The sequence below is a fragment of the Manis javanica genome, chromosome 8 (genome assembly GCF_040802235.1).
Source record: "Manis javanica isolate MJ-LG chromosome 8, MJ_LKY, whole genome shotgun sequence".
Classification (NCBI taxonomy): Eukaryota; Metazoa; Chordata; class Mammalia; order Pholidota; family Manidae; genus Manis; species Manis javanica.
Genome location: NC_133163.1, coordinates 1296915 through 1312583, shown reverse-complemented (window position 1 = coordinate 1312583; position 15669 = coordinate 1296915).

The window sequence follows — 15669 nt, the reverse complement described above, 5'->3', positions numbered from 1 at the left end:
TCCAGCCCCTCCAGCTCGAGCTGACTGTGCCTCCACAAGGGCCGGCCCAGGCTCCAGAGGCTTGTGCCCCCGGGAGCACCCACCACCCAGGGTGCTGGGGGCAGGGCTGCAGCCCGTCTGCTCACTGTGCCTCCCCACTTGCCATCCTGGGGCCGAGTACTGCTGGGGGAAAGGAGCCCCACGTTCTGGCCCCAGTGTGTCCAGGTGTGAGGCAGAGCCACCTAGGGCTGTTGCCACCTCCCTGCCATGGCCAGTGGGTCCCGAGTGGCAGCCACTTGGGGTGGGATCAGCCAACTCCTCCCCAGGATTCTTCTAGGGGCCTGGGAGGGAGGGCTGGGCCCTGGGGGCAGGGGTGAGGGGTGTGAGCTGGGGCCGGCTGTGCCCGCCTGCACCCCCGGGGCCCCTATCACCCCTTCCTGAGCAGCGAGGAGGAGGGGGAAGGTGCTTCAGAGCAGGAGTAGGGCTGAGGGACACTGGGTGGGTCAGGGTGCAGAGAGCCAAGGATGGGCTCCTCTGGCTGGGAGTCTGGGTGCTTTTCCTGAGGGCTGAGTGTCTTCCAGGCTAGGGGAAGGCAGCCCATAGCCGCCTTGTGACGGTGTCCCCAGGGGGCCTGCTGCCTGGGCCTGACTTCCCTTGCAGCCTGGAAGGGCTCCTCATTTATCCCAAGGCCATCTTCATCGTCTCATGTAGGAGAAAATCATTGCCTATTTAAGTGGGTTGGATTCACAGATTGAAATTCCAGGAGATAAAACAGGGTGGCAGTGCCAACTTTGTCTTGCAGCCCTCTGCTCTTGGGCATCCCTCAGGGCAATTTGCACATCCAAGCAGCCTGTGTCCCCTCTCCTGCCGATTTCCTGATTTCCAAAGTTTTGTAATGAAAAGAAGAGTGCCGGGAACCCCACGTAACCACCACCGAGGTTCAGGGATCGTGAAGACTTCCTTGTGCAGACTTCATCTAGAAATGTTCAGGCTTCTAAGCGGAATGCGGACCCTGCACACCCAGCACCCTGCATGTCCCAGGGCTACGCACCTCTCCTCGTAGCCAACTCCCTGGGTGCCTGGCAGTTTGCTGTGGCTGCTCCAGAGCAGGGTGCAGGTCAGGACACAGCACTGCGACTGCCATCACGGCATGGGTTCTTCCCCTGGGAAGCAGTCCCTGCCGCCCTCTGACCCAGACAGCGACTTTTCCAAGTGTCCTGGTGGGCGGGCTCAAAACTGTCCCACATTCTGAATTTGCTCGATGGGCCTCCTGCTGTCTCGTGTTCCTCTAGCACCTGTTTGCCAGGACCGGGAATTTGTCCCTAAGGCCCTGGTTAGGGTCAGCCGGGCGGTCCTGGTGACAGTTCTTCTGTACAGCATGTGACAGCACATGTGGAGGCTCCTGGACTCCCGCTGGGAAGCACAAATGCCATGTGTGATGTGCATGTGGTCACCACACATCTGCTCACCAACCTGTGATTCTGGAGCCCTTGTCTGGCCCCTGCTCCTCAGACCAGGACAGACCCTGAGTGGGGGTCGTGAGTCGTGGTTTCCATGGTTGTCCTGTGTCCTGGTTATAGTGTTGATACAGTTCATATGTACATAAAGTTAGAGTGCATCCTAGTTCAGCCAAGACAGGCTGCCCACCACCCCAGAAAACCCAGGTAAGTGTGCTAAACACACAGGCATTTTCTCTCTTCGGTGGCCTGGCAGCTTCCACAGCCTTAGGTAACATGTTGGGTGCCTTACCTCATGGTCAAAAATGGCTACCTGAGCTCCAACCTGCACATGTACATCCCAGGTGTCAGGAAGGAAGGAAGTCAAGGCCAGATGACCCCTCCCCTTTGAGGAGACGTCCCAGAATTCCCACTGGATGCTTCCCGTCCCGTCTCCTTGGGAATGTCCTCCTGTGTCCGTTGATGCCAGTTGCTATTCCTAAGCAGAAAGGGGCACATGGGGGGGCTGCCTCTTGACCTGGAAAGGGAAGGTCCCAGACAGGTGGATGGCGTGCACCCCATTTACTTTGGTATTTCTGAGCCCACCACCCCGTGAGTGGAAACCATTCTCAAAAGACCACACTTTGGTCCAGCATCCTGGATACTAAGAGTTACTCCTGGTCAGGTGAAAGAGGAGATCAAAGCTTAGATTATGGGGTGTTTGGAGAATAGCCAGTGGTTCACGCTGCACAGGGACCACGTGGAGCTGGTGGGAAATGGGACAGCAGAGCTTTGGAAGAAAGCACAGCGGTTCCAGCCCTGGGGGGTGTCCCTGGGCAGGTGGGGTCGGGGGCAGCCGGCCGGCCGAGGACAGGTGGGGAGTGCTGCGCCGCATCGCTGGCCCCTGCTGCTGGGTGGCCCCTCCACCACAGCAGGACGGAGGCGGGCCAGTGTGGTGCATCCACAAGCTGCGTGTGAAATGGCAAAGGCACAAAGTTAATAAAAAATGCGTAGGATGGCTTGGCAGCCTGGGACAGAGGAGGACTTAGTACATTTCCAAAGCACCACATACGGCAAAAAAAAACAGTGACCGTGATGACATCCACAGTGAGGCCTTGTCCACCCGAGGGCGCCTGCACAGAGCGCCTGAGGAGAGAGCAGAACGCAGGTACTCCGTCTAGAGTCAGCAAGGAGTGAGCGCTCCGGGTCCACAAGCACCCCGCACACGAAGGGCAGCCCCGGGAGGCAGGTGTGCCAGGGAGAGATGGCACGCCACGTGGGCACACCCAGGGCCTCTGTCCAGAGCACCCACCTGCCTCCCGTGTCTTCTGCCCTACAGGTCATCCCTGGCTTCCCCAGGGGGGGAGCCTCCGCGGGTAGCCCCCCAGCTGGACAGTCTCTGCGGTGCTCGGCACGCTTGGCCAGGTCAGCGGCTGGGGGGCCTGGTGTCCCGGGCTGGCTCCCAGGACTCAGAGAGGAGCCGGGGAGGGGCAGCGTCGGGCTCTGCCTTGGGCGGGACTGGGCTGCGTGGCACACGCAGGAGGCCCCTCACTCGGCCGACAGCTGCGGTGTTAGGCTTCTGCTGTGTGCCAGGCCCGCAGGAACGCACACTCTCCTCACCCAAGTAGGCAGCCCTGCTCTCCTTCAGCCTCTGGTCTCCCAGACCATTGCCCCAGACCCCAGTACCCCTGCAGCCCCTCACTCCTCCCAGTGTCCCAAAGGAAGGGTCCCAAAGAGCAAGGTCACCCCCAGGCCTCCCCCAGGAGACAGCAGAGCAGCCCTGTGTCCAGCAGGCTCTGCAGTGGGTCAGCTGGGAGCCGGGGAGAAGCAGGAGCTCCAGAGAGCAGCTCCCCTGCCCCCCACGCCTACCGCAGGGGCTCTGCCCAGGCAGCCAGCCGAGCACTGACAGAAACCAGAAATGACAGTCAGCTCAGGGCACAGAGAGGGCAGGGTCCCCCCTGATGGACCCCACCGGGTCTCATCCTCAGCCTGCACTGTGGTCCCCCGGCAGGACCCCACCCAGAGCTCCCCCACCAGGGCGATTTCACCCCCAAGGGGATGTTTAGCTTTTCTGAAGACATTTTTGGTTTCACATCTGGGGTGGGGGTGCCACTGGCATCCGGGGAGTGGGGGTGTGCAGAGCCTACAGTAACGCACAGGACAGCCCTGCCCCCACCGCAGTCCTGGGGCCCCAAATGTCCATAGCGCTGGAGTGGGTAGCCCTGATGGCCTGCGGGCATTGGGGCGGGTTTAGAGCAGGCCTCCTTCTAGGAATTGCCCCGACAGCCCGAGTGAGGGGACTACAGGGGATGCAGGCTGCCTGCTGGAGCCAGGAGGCCAAGCAGGGGAAGGGGGAGCCCCGAGGTGCAGACTCCCAGCGCAGCCAAGGCCTGGGCAGCTCGGCAGCCCCACCTGGGGGCCCCACGGGTGCAGGGGAAGGCAGAAGTGGCCCTGGGAGAGGATACTAGGGTGGAGCTGCAGCCAGCCCCTTCCCGCTCACAGCCCTCCCCAGACAGACAGCAGTCCCGTGGGGAGAAACACCGCTCACTGCTGGAAGCAATCTGGCTTCCTCTGCAGGGGGCTGGGGTCCAGCCAGCCTCAGTGCCTGCAGCTTGGGTAACACGCAGGGTGTGGGCCCCAGGCTGCTGGGCTGGGGGGACGAGGGCGGGCAGCCCCTGGCTGGGTGGGAGATCTCAGGCCCCCCAGGAGCCCACGGCCTGAGGAGGAGGATCCTCACTTCAGCAGGCACTGGAGAGAGACCACAGTGGGTACGGGAGTGTGGCCACAATCCCGGGGTGTGGTAGAAGCACTGAGCAGGACCTGGGGCCTGGACTGAGCTGGTCAGGGCAGAGGGGGCATCAGGGACACCCACAGGCCTGAGACTGGGAGAGGCCAGTGCAGGGCTGGGGTGGGAGGGGTCCTCCCCCGGAGCCCCAGGGAGGCAGGGGCTGGCACTGTGCCGCTCACCTCCCGGGGCTGGCAAGCCGGGCGCGCCATTCCAGGAGGGGCAGCTGAGCTCAGGCCACGTGCTGCTGTGCCGGGCAGGGCGAGGGTGGGGACAAGAGCACCAAGGGCGACTGGGGCATGAGACAGAGAAGAGGTAAGGCGGCGGGGGGCGGGGGCTTGGGCCCGCTGGGTACCAGAGGGAGAGGGAGCAGGGAGAGCCAGGCCCTGCCAAGCGGACGGCCGTGCCCGGGGCACTGAGGGGCTGAGGGGAGCCAGGGCCTCAGAGACCACACAAGGCTGGCCCTGCCCAGGGAGATGTGGGGCCAGACCGGAGAGCAAGCGCAGGTGCAGCTGACCAGCTGAGGAGGCTCTGCTCGGACCCGATGGGCTCAGCAGAGAAGCTCCTTCCACCTCAGAGAACCCGGGTCAGGAGGCTTTCTCCACGCCCTGACTTCACCTGCAGGCTCCACACCCATTTCCTGTCCCCTGGGGCTTCCTTCCAGGGTGGAGGGTGGAGGGTGGAGGGTGGAGGGTGGGGGTGGGCCCTCGCCCGCCCCTGACCCGCCCCACCCCCACCCCCACCCCCTGGATCGGGCCTCACCCCAATCCAGCTAGCACCCCCTCAGCTTCTCACTCACCTTTACACACACACACACATACGAACTGGCTGCATGCACAGACACACACGCCCACACTCGCACCTGGACTCACACAGGCACATGCAGGAGCCCTGCTGTGGGGCCCCAGGCCAACCAGGAGGGGCCTGGGTGCTTGGCAGGCCCACATCCAGCAGTGTCGTCTAGGAGGGTCCCTGGGAAGATAGGGTTTGGGCAAGACCCTGGGGGATGAGACAGTGCGCAGCACTCACGGTGCTGGGGGTGTGGGTGGCAGAGCCATCTCTGCCCTCAGGAGCAGAGAGGAAAGGCTGTGCCAAGCTGGGACACTGGCATCAGGCCCCGCCCGTCTGGCTGCCAGACAACCTTCCTTCCCTGACACCACCTGGCTTTCCGGGGCCAGCCCTTTGCCCTTGAGATTCGGGGAGCCCTCAGGCTCTGAGGGACAGATGGGGAAGGGGAGGGGTGGGTCTCTGCACCGGGAGGGTTAATTCCCTCTGTTATTTGGGGTCTCTTGAGATTCCATATGAATTTTATGTTTGATTTTTTCTATTTCTGCAAAAAACATCCCCAGGATTTTGATAGGGATAGCTGTGACTGTGCGGCCCCTGTGGGCCTGATCTTAGCAACCCCGAGTCTTCTGTCTGAGTCTGGGGTGCGTCTCCGTTTACCTGTGACTTTACTGTCTTTCAGCAGCACTTTGTAGTTCTCACTGTACAAGTCTTTCACCTCCCTGGAGAAGCTACTTCTGTTCTTGACACTTTCTGATGCTATTGAAAATGGAACAGATCCCCTAATTTTCTGTCCGTGCTGTCACCGTGAGCGTAAGGACCGCAGCTGATTTCCCCGTGTTGACCGTGTACCCCTCCTCTTTGCCCCTTCGAGTCTCAGTTCGTACAGGACTCTGGGCTCTAGTTTTTCCCACCTGTTGGATGGCATTTTCTGCAGCTACTTTTACTGCTCCCCGAGGGTCAGCCCGCGTGGACAGCCTGTTCTGTGCCGTCTGCACAGAGCCCTCTCCGCCCCGCTTCCATGGGGTCCTGCCTAGGAAATTAATCTCGTACACTCATTCTGACAAAGGCCCCAGACTTCCCTTTACTGTCGGTGGTGGTGTGCCACCCCCTGAGCCACAGGGCCTTGCTGGGTCCCAGCCCGTTGCCCAGCCCTGAGCCTTCCTGTGGGAGTTTCCTTTTGCAAGTCCCTTCAGCCTTCTCTTCGGCTGTCACAGCGGGCTGGGATCAAAGTGCACGGGCCGAGGCTGAGCCTCAGAAACCCAGGGTCCATGTGTGGGGTGGGGGCTGTAGCAGGTCCCAGCTGCAGCCACAGGCTCTACTCCGGCCGGCGCCTGCTCTCCAGGGCTCCTCCCCATGTGCTGGAGCTGAGCATCACCCATTAGCTGTGGTGAGGACAGCTGACCCTGTGCACTGAGGGACTCAGGGCTGATGCACACTGAGGCCACCGTCCTCCGAGGCTTCACTTGCCAAGTGGGTCCTTCAGGCCCCAGATGCCCACATGGGAAGACGAATCTTGCTTCAGTTGATCTTCTAGTCACGGGACATTGGTGCTTTTATCCTGGCTGGCTCTATTTTTCTAATACCTTGTCCATTTCGTCTGTTTTCAGAAATGGTGACATACAGATGTTTACAGTATTCTGTTATCTTTTTTGCTGGAAAAAAATTTTTTTTTGCATTTTCAAACGTTTGAATTTACATATAGTAAAATTCACTCTGATGTTTAGTTCTGTGGGCTCTGACAGACGCTACAGCTGTGTGCCTGCCACCACGGCCACGACACAGACAGGCTCCATAAGCCCTCCTCGCACCCAAATCCAGGCGACCACTCGCTCCTTTCCCCTCTTCTGGTTTCACCCTTTCCTGTGTGTCATGCAAACGGCGTTACACAGCTTATTCATCTGATGCCTGCCCGCAGGAAGCGCCCTTAAATCCACCCATGCAAGCACACAGAGGGCCCCCCTTACATGGCTGTGCAGCAATTCCACTTCCTGCATCTGCCGCAGTGCGTTTTCTGTTTGCCAAGGAACACCCAGCATGTCTCCAGGTTTTTCTGATTATAAAGTGGTTGTCAGATCTGTGTGGGGCCTTTGCATGAACCTAAGTTTCCTTTTCCCTGAGTGAACCCCCGGGAGGGGGGTTCCGGGTCATCACCTGGCACGCACCTGGCACCCAAACTCCCACTGTGGCCGCTCACTCGGCACTCTCGCCGTGGGAAATGTGGGTTCCCTTCGCTTCACCTTGTCGTCAGCATGTGGGGTGGACGTTTTATTCACTTGGTGACTCTTTGCTGCCCCATGGCTGTGCAGCTATTGCCCTGCGGGTTTAACCTGTACTCGCCCAGTGACGAGGGCCTCTGCGCTGTCCTCTGCGTGCCTGTCCTGGTGCTGGGCTCCGATCTCTCGTACTGGGTTGTTTGTTCTCTGCTCTTAAACTCCAAGAGTTCCTGGTATATTCTGAGTGGTGGTCCTTTATCTGATTCATGGTTTGAAACATTTTCTGATAGTTGGGGGCTTCTTACTATCTTTGAAATCTGCAGTTATAACGTCTTTTTGATTCATGTTATTTATTTATTTGTGTATTTTCCTTCCTTTTTGATGTGTTTTGTTTTATTATTCCCAGACACTGGTCTGTTCCATTGGTCAATTGGTTTTTTCTAAGAACTAACTTTTGTCTTCATTGACCTTCTCTAGTGTGTCTTTGTTTTCTATTTCATTGATTTCCAATCTTACTTTTCTATCTGTTTACAGCTTTGTTTGGGCTTATTCTAATTTTTCCCAACTTCCCCTTTTCTTTGATTTACAGAATCAAGGAATAACTCCCACAGTGTGATGTGCCCCTGTGAGACATGCAGTCTGACTGGACAAATGCATCCAGATGGCTGTTAGCTCAACCCAGATATGAAATATTTCCATCGTCCCCCAAATTTCCTCATGCCCCTTGCAGGCCCTCCCTCCTCTATGCCAGCTCCCAACTTCCTAAGGAGACTGAGCTGCCAAACCCTGAGGCTTCCTTCTTTTCCAGTGAAAGCATTTGTAGCTATTTCCCTGCCCTCCACAATTCTGGATATGCAGTGTTTCTACTAACATTCAGTTCTAGGCATTTTTTAAATTTCTATTACCATCTCTTCTTTAGCTCCTGCGTTATTTGGCAGTGTGTGTGTGTGTAACTGCTTGTGCGCAGAAATTTCCCCAGCATTGCATTATATTTGCAAACACCGAGCACAGTTTAAAGGATCATACAGTGGAACCCCATATCCCCACCACCTGCCACGCTCTGGGCCTCATTTTCCCACCCCTGGCCCCCACCTGGCCCTGGAGCACCCCCAGGAACATCGGCACAAGAGGAGGGGGGGGACCAGCGTGAGCAGGATGCATGGCCCGGACCCCCAGCCCTTTCCCTGTCCACAGTCCCCTAACCCTTTCCCCGTATGTGGAGGAAGGAGGCTGCTGGCCCCAAGGTCACAGGCACTCTGCCGGTGGCCTGATGCTGGAAAGCCCAGTGACTGATGGCCTTGTACCCCTCCCGCTCTGGCAGACTCCCGATGCCACCTGGGAGAAGGGCGTCCAGCCCAACCCGTTCCCCCTCTGTGGAGCTGGGCCCTGGGCGGGCAGGCATGCGGGGAGGAGAAGCCCACTGGGGGCCCCAGGCTGGTGCCTGCAGACGAGCCTCGGTGGGGAAGCCTTGTTGTCCCCACTCCCTCTGTCTCTGTCTCCCTGAGAGCAAATGACTAATGACCCCGGCGCTGCCGCCTGCTGGACATTTCGGTGATCCAGAGAATCCTCCAGCCGCCCCGAGTCCCCTAGGTCCCTAGCCTGCACTGACAGACATTTCCCCCAGACCACATGGCAGGGAAGGATGCCGGGGACAGGGTTTCCCTGGTGGGCAGAAGGCAGCCAGAGCTGGCCTGAGGCATAGGTCTCCCGTGCTGAGCCAGGCTCCTGCGGGCACAGGGAGGGGCAGAGCCCTCGGCAGCCAGCTCCTGGGCCTCAGATCCCTCCCAGGGGCCTCCTGGCCCACATGCCTGCAAAGCCCCAGCCCCTGGGCAGGAGGGACAGCATGCAGGCCAGCCAGGCCCTACGGCCCGAACCCACTGGGGCCAGCCCATCAGGATGTGCTCAGTGGCACCCCATCTCAGAGTGGCCAGGCCCTGGTAGGAGATGTGTGTGTGTGCCCAGCCCCAGGTCCCATGGCCGGCCCCAGGCTCTGCTCAGGGGCCTCTGGTCCCAGGTGATCCTCTTCTGGCTCAGCCACTCCCCCAGCCTCCCCTCTTCCAGCCCAGCCATCCGCCTCCTCAGGGGTCCCACCTCCTAGGGCGAGGAGGACCCTCAGCCTGGGAACCCTCTCACTGCTGCATCCCTCTTGTGTCCGTAGCGGGGACAGAGGCACAGGGAGACGGAGCAACTCGCTTCAGGTCCCCCCAAAGAGGCAGACGTAGGGGGACCTCAAGTTCCTTCTGCATAGCCCTCAAACCTCCCTGTCCCTTCTTCGCAGGGACTCCACGATGAGGCGTGGTGCCAGGGGCCTGGTTCACCATCTGTGCTCCCACCAGGCACCCCCGGGAAGGGGCGGGCAGGCCAGAAGCCAGCCCACCTAAGAATGTCCTCTCAGCTCCCGCAGCCGCGCCTCCCGGCTCGGCCCTGCCGCCCTGTGGCCAGTGTCCACCCTGCGCGCACACGGCTGGCTCCGGGGGTTGCTCAGGGGATCGCTCACGCCTTTGATTTGGGGTCGCTGGGGTCGGTGGGAGGCTGTCGCTCCAGTGCCGCTCTGGTCCTAGCTTCTGGCGTCTGGGTGGATGTGGGCACATCCCCTCCTTCCAGTCCAGCGCCCCTGCCGGGCAGTGGACAGCGAGGGGCATGGGAAGGTGGGGGTGGCGCACAGGCTCAGCCTGCGCTCAGGGCTTGCTTCCCCCCACAGAGCCGCCAGCGTTCCTCCAGCAGCCCATGGTGGGGGGGACCCCTCAGCACCCGGTGCGCAGGGACGGCTTCCTCAGCCACAGACCCCTACCCAGCCAGATGCTCTGCAGATCTGCAGCCTCGGGTTCCCTGGCAGTGAATGGGGTGTGCAGCGGGAGAGGGTCGGGGGTCTCTGCGGTCCCGGAGGCCCTCCCGCATCGCGGATCCCGAGATCCCCTGCTCCTCTCCCTCACCCCATCCGGGCCCGGAGCTTCCCTGTGCCCCCACATCCCTGTCTGTTGTATTGTCATCGCCACCCGGCAGGGCAGCCCCGGAGTGCGCCGGGGCCTGTTGAGACAGCTGGCAAAGCAGCGCCGGGGCGGTCCTAGGGCGGGCGGGAGGCTCGGGTCTCTGCGCCCCGAGGGACTTCAGACACCCCCGGGGAGCCAGGGCGGGCGGGGACCCGCAGGGCTGGCCTGCTTGGCGTGTGCTGGGGTCCGCGCACGCACGGGCGCCGGAAGGGGCCTCTCCACTGCACAACAGCCCGGGGCGGTAGGCGCAGCTACTGTTGCCATTTTCCAGATGCGGAAATCGAGGTGCTACTGGGATTCGCACCCCAGCTCCAGAGACAGGCCCCCAGACGCCGACCCCACTCTCGCAGGGTTTTGCACAGAAACAGGCTGGCGTTGGTGAGCCTGCGGGTCGTCACCTGTCTGGCAAACCTGTCGGGCAGAGCAAACCTCCCACGAGGGTGAGAATTCTGGCGAACGCGGTGCCCCAGGCCCCCGTCGCCAGTCAGAGCCCTCTGGTGCCCGCCCCTCCCCGCGGAAACGGCGAGCGCGTCGCGGAGACAGCAAGGGGTCCGAGGGGGGCCGGCCGGCCGCAGCCAGAGCAGCTCTGGAGCAGGGGCGGGTCCCCGGCCCGCTCCCGGGAACCAGCTCTCCTGCCCGAACGGCCGGCCGAGGGGCTGGGGAGTCTGCGAAGCGGAGCGTGGACCCAGCCCCTGGAATTCCCAGGGGAGCCAGCGGCCAGCGACCCCGCAGTAGGGAGGGGCTGCTCCCCGGGCGGCGCAGTGCCCCGGACCTCCTGCTCAGGGAGTTAGCCCGGCCCTGAGCCCTCCAGGTGCCCCCTCACCGCAGCGGGCCTCGGGGCCGTACACCGGGTGGTCCGCACCTCAGTTTTCCCATTGTGCAAAGGGTGTTATTTCATGGTAGGACGGTTGGGGACGGTTCAGCGGACACGCGAATGTCCTGAAGGGGGCCTGGTAACCCCTCACTAAGGGGTGCTGAGAGGCGCGAGGTGACCAGCCCACCTCTCCCTCCCCCGCCCACAAGTGTGCATAGGCTCACGCGCGTGTGTGTGTGAGACAAGTATGTGTGCTCCTGGGGACGCTGGGCCCCCCACCTGGTTTGCCCAGCCCTCCTCTCCCTTCAGTCCACCTCGCCAAGGAGCACTTGGACATGTGGGAGTCCTGGGAGTGCGGTGGGCCCAGCCCCTCCAGCAGGCAGGCCGGTGTCCAAGCAGATGTCCAGTCCAGCTCGCCCTCCAGGCCAAAGGGACCCACTGACAACAGAGCGCAAGAAGTGAGCCAGCCACAGCAACCATCCCCAGGAAGCCCCCCACTCCCAGAGCACGCGCCACAGGCACCCAGGACAGGGACACTCAGCAGAGGTCCCAGGGGGAGGGTCCTGCTGGGCAGGCACACTGGACAGCTGGGGACCAGAAGTCCAAGGATGTGTGCAATACTCTCCCCGTCCCAAGAGCTGGATGCGCCTTCCCAAGCAGGGCCCAGAGCTGCTCCCAGACCCCCTGTGCCTGCCCAGCCGCTCAACCCCGCCCCCTCACAGCAGTGCTGGCAGAAGGAGCAGGGGCCACAAGGCTGCAGGCCGAGACTTGTCCTTTCGCCCTGCACCCAGAGACCAGGCAGGAACTGCCCCCGGCCCCAGCCTGAACCCTGTTCCAGCCCTACCCCAAAGGCCAGAGGGGCCCTGAGGACTGGCTTGGCCCACTTGTGCCTGTGTGACCTTTGCCCTGCACGGCTCCCTTCTGGCCCCCTCTCTGTGCTCTGGAGGCTTGGGGATGACCTGAGTCCTGCCCATGCCCGGCCTCGTCCCTCCTGCCCTGATACCGCAGTGCCAACCATCAGAGCCCACCGGCTCTGACCAGGAGGGGCAGCACAGTGCCTGTGGCTGGGGCGAGCAGGGAGCCTACCTGAGGCTCCTCATTCTTTCATTCATTTATGTCTCCAATAAACACAGACTGTGGGCCTCCCAGGCCACTGTGCGGTGGCTGCCACATGGGATGTGTTAGGGTGACAGTGGTCCTCTGAGGGTGGAGGAGCAGGGGGAGACCCACAGAGGCTACCTGGCACTGGAGTACCAGGGTGGCTAAGATCCCAGAAGGCTGGCCTCCACTTCCCAGAGCCTGGTGCACAGAAGCTTCAGACTGTCCACAGGACCTGCTCCAAGCTCCTGACCTGGAGACGCCCCGAGGGACCAGTATCGTCCCCAGGCCTTCCGTGCATGGACCAGCCCCCAGGGACCTGCTCCAGCTCAGCGGCCCCTCTGCCCTTGGCCCCCACAGCACCTTCCCCTGGTGGACCCTCTCCACCCTATTCAGGCAAACGTTGTTCATCACCAAAGCAGAGGACAGGCGTCTCACACCATCAGTGGCCACCAGAGGGCAACGTGTTTCAGATGCGGCATTAGGGTGCATCTGCTCCCCTTATCTGAGAGCTGCAAGTGGGGCCTGAAGGCAGAAGGGACTGCCACTGGCTGGCACCTTCTGGGCTTCTTGACAACTCTGCCAGGTGGTTGCTGTGACCCTATGTCCCAGGCAAGGACACTGAGGTCAGGGAGGGGACTGTAAGTCCCCACTCTTGGGACTGTAAGGGTGGGTCTGCAACGTCTCCCACATCCACCTTGAATCTGCTGTGTTGCTTCCAACTTACTGTGTGACTTTGGGAAAGTCACCCAATCTCTCTGGCCTCTATTTCCCCACCTGTTAGGTAGGGGTGGAAGGGCATTGCCATGCTGGGCAGGGCCAGTTACTGGACAGAGCCAGATGCTGGCTGCAGCCCATGCCTGGCTGGTCTCTGCTCTGAAGGAGCAGGGCTCCACCCACCCACCCTGAGGGGCCCTGAATGCTGCCTCTCAGCAGGCCAGTAGCCTTGTGCCCATGGGGTGGGAGGCTGCAGGGCCAGGTCCCCCCTGCTCTGGCCAGCAGAGGGGAGACCATCCCTGGAAGATTCTGGGCTTCCTGCCTGCCAGAGAGCGAGTTGCCGCAGGCTGTCCGTGCATGCGTGAGCACATGGGAGTGTGCCAGGAGCCTGCTGCTCCACGTGACCCCTCCCAGCAGTGGCCCACCCAATACCTCTTCCCCCTGGTCTCTGTCGACAACACAGATGAGGCCGGGTCTGCCAGCACAGAGGGCCCGTGGGGGTCAGGGCTGCATCCCCAGATAGTGAGGGTCACTAGCCCGCTGGTGTGAGTGGCTGAGACCAAGACCCCACCCTCCTCAGGGAACCCCCCACCTCCTGGCAATGTACACCCTGCTTTGGCCCTGCTGAGGCCCTGAAGGGAAGACAGAAAGGGTAAAGGCCACAGTCCAGGCCAGGCAGACGGTGCCGCCTGCCGGGGCGCTGGCAGCAGTGTTGTTGGTGCCGGTCTTGGCACCCCAGCCCTGCCTCACCCTCTCCTGTGGCAACCATGGCACCTGGAATGTGGCTGTGGATTCCGTCCCCCGGGGCCACGGATTCCTGTCTCAGTGGGCGAGGGCTTTCCGCCCTTTGATCCCTGCCAACTCCAGGGAGCCGGGCGCGCCCAGGCCTTGCCAGTGAGGCCACAGGGGAGGCAGGGAGGGGCCTGCTGGGGGCCATCTCACACCTTTGCTCCCCCAGGCCTCGAACCCCAGCTCCCGGGTGCCCCATGAGTTCCTGAGACCTTTCACCGGCTGGGTGGTGGTCCTGGCCCCTCCCCTCCTTCGGCCTGGGCCTCTGCAGCACCAGCCCGGCCCCAGCCCAGGCTGTCCTGCTTGCCCTCCACCCCCAGATCCCCTGGCCAGAGCTGACCTGCCTAGGCCTTTGGGGTGCCTGGGGCCTGTCAGGCACTTGGACCACCCAGGATCAGGAAGGACCCCAGAATGCCATGGGCCTCAGCCCTGCCCACAGGGAGTCCAGGCTTGTGGCCAGCCGGCACACCCAGGGCTGCAAACCCCCAGCGTCTCCTGCCGGCCACAGCCTGGGCTGGTGACAGATGCCCACCCATCGGTGTATGTGAGTTGCCTCTCCTGTGTCCAGGTGCCACTGACCCTGGGACAAGGGCCACCCCCTGAGCCTAGGTTAGGGAGTCAGAGTCTGAAGATCCCCGGCGGGAACGGTGTCAGAGGGGTCTCATCTGGAGCCCCAAGAGGCAGGGGGGTCCAGGAGGAAGCCTGGCTCAGCTCTGCCACTTCAGCCAGTGCTGTCCCCCCCTTTCCCCATCTGCTTGATGGAAATGACAGCAATGAGCACACACAGCGCCCCGAGGCTGGTGGGGCCGAGGGCCAGAGACCTGCTCCATCCACTGCCACAGGGCCCCCAACACCTCCGCAGCCGCTGGCCAGGGGCTAATGGGGAAGGCGAACTCCGGCCCCAGGTAGGGCGCTGGCCCTCGGGGAGCCATCCTGGGGAATTCTCAGGCAGGCGTAGCTCCCATTCTGCTCTCCTGGCCACCCCGTCTTCGCCCCCAGCCTCTGCCAGGCCGTGGGTCTGCCAGAGACTCTCCTTTCCCAATGGGGCGGCTCCCTCTGGGGACATAGGGGGAGCCAGGCCGGGCCGTCAGTGCGCACACAGGGGGTGAGGGGGCGGGCCCGTGAGGACGGAGCAGCCAGGAGCACTTCCTGGAGGAGGAGGCACGCATGGCTCCTTGGGTGCAGGAACGCGTTCCCAAGCAAGGCCTCGGCGCGAGGTGGGAAGACGGAGAGTGGCGGGGCCCACGCGGAGCCGGGCATGCCCCGCAATGCGGCCGAGCACTTGGCCCGCGCGGGGGCGGGCGCGGCGGGGGGACGGGACGAGGGCTGGACGCCTCGGGGCGGGGCGCAGAGCGCGCCTTTGTGCACCGCGTCCCGAGCGTGTCGCGGCGGGCCCGGCGCCCGGCCTCGCTCCAGCGCCGCCCCCGGCCCGCGCGCATTCCTGGCTGCGGGCGGGTCCGCTGGCGGGCCGAGGACCCCGGGGAGGGGGCGAGCCCCTCCTGGCGCCCCTCCGACGGCCGCGCCCCGCGGCCGTGCCCACCGCCTGGCCGCTGCAGGCGTGGACCCGGGCCCGCAGGGAGGGGGCCCTGCCGGTCCCGGGCGGGCCGTGGCCGCGCGGGGCGAAGGAGGGAGGCGAGGCCGCCGGGCCAGGAGGCTGCCGGCGGGGGCGGGCGCGGCGGAGCGCGGAGAGCCTGTCTCGGCGCTTCCCGGCCCGCGGCCCGGGCAGGGGGCACGGCGGGGGCAAAGAGGCGCAGGTGCGGCGGCCTGTGCGGGCCGAGGAACCGCAGGTCCGCGCAGCGCGCGGCGGGCGGGGTGGGAGGGACGAAGGCCGGAGCGGGAGCCGCTGCGGACCGGGCCTGGGGGGCCTGCGGTAGCCGGTGTCCGCGCTCGCGCGCCCCGCCTCCAGGCCGCCCCCATTCCTTCCCTGAGCCCCCTCCCGCTCCGGCCCGCGTCCTGCCGGGACTGCACCTCTCCGCCTTCAAGAGGCAGGGAGGGCCAGGGGCCAGCAGCAGCTGGGCAGAGCGCAGGAGAGCGCCAGGGGCCCTGGTGGGCTGGGCCC